Genomic DNA, 988 nt, shown 5'->3' on the forward strand with positions numbered 1-988 from the left:
AACTTATTTGTGGCACTGCCGTTTGGGTCATATTGGTGTAAAGCGCATGAAGAAACTCCATACTGATGGACTTTTGGAATCACTTGATTATGAATCACTTGGTACTTGCGAACCATGCCTTATGGGCAAGATGACTAAAACGCCGTTCTCCGGAGCAATGGAGCGAGCAACAGATTTGTTGGAGATCATACATACTGATGTATGTGGTCCGATGAATATTAAGGCTCGCGGCGGGTATCGTTATTTTCTCACCTTCACAGATGATTTGAGCAGATATGGGTGTATCTACGTAATGAAACATAAGTCTGAAACATTTGAAAAGTTCAAAGAATTTCAGAGTGAAGTGGAAAATCATCGTAACAAGAAAATAAAGTTTCTACGATCTGATCGTGGAGGAGAATATTTGAGTTACGAGTTTGGTCTACTTTTGAAACAATGCGGAATAGTTTCGCAACTCACGCCACCCGGAACACCACAGCGTAATGGTGTGTCCGAACGTCGTAATCGTACTTTACTGGATATGGTGCGATCTATGATGTCTCTTACTGATTTACCGCTATCGTTTTGGGGTTATGCTTTAGAGATGGCAGCATTCACGTTAAATAGGGCACCATCGAAATCCGTTGAGACGACACCTTATGAATTGTGGTTTGGCAAGAAACCAAAGTTGTCGTTTCTTAAAGTTTGTTGCTGCGATGCTTATGTGAAAAAGCTTCAACGTGATAAGCTCGAACCCAAATCGGAGAAATGTGTCTTCATAGGATACCCAAAGGAAACTGTTGGGTAACCTTCTATCACAGATCCGAAGGCAAGACATTCGTTGCTAAGAATGGATCCTTCCTAGAGAAGGAGTTTCTCTTGAAAGAAGTGAGTGGGAGGAAAGTAGAACTTGATGAGGTAACTGTACCTGCTCCCTTATTGGAAAATAGTTCATCACAGAAATCGGGTCCTGTGACACCTACACCAATTAGTGAGGAAGCTAATGATA

This window comes from Aegilops tauschii, chromosome 1, assembly GCF_002575655.3.
Source record: "Aegilops tauschii subsp. strangulata cultivar AL8/78 chromosome 1, Aet v6.0, whole genome shotgun sequence".
Taxonomy (NCBI): domain Eukaryota; kingdom Viridiplantae; phylum Streptophyta; class Magnoliopsida; order Poales; family Poaceae; genus Aegilops; species Aegilops tauschii.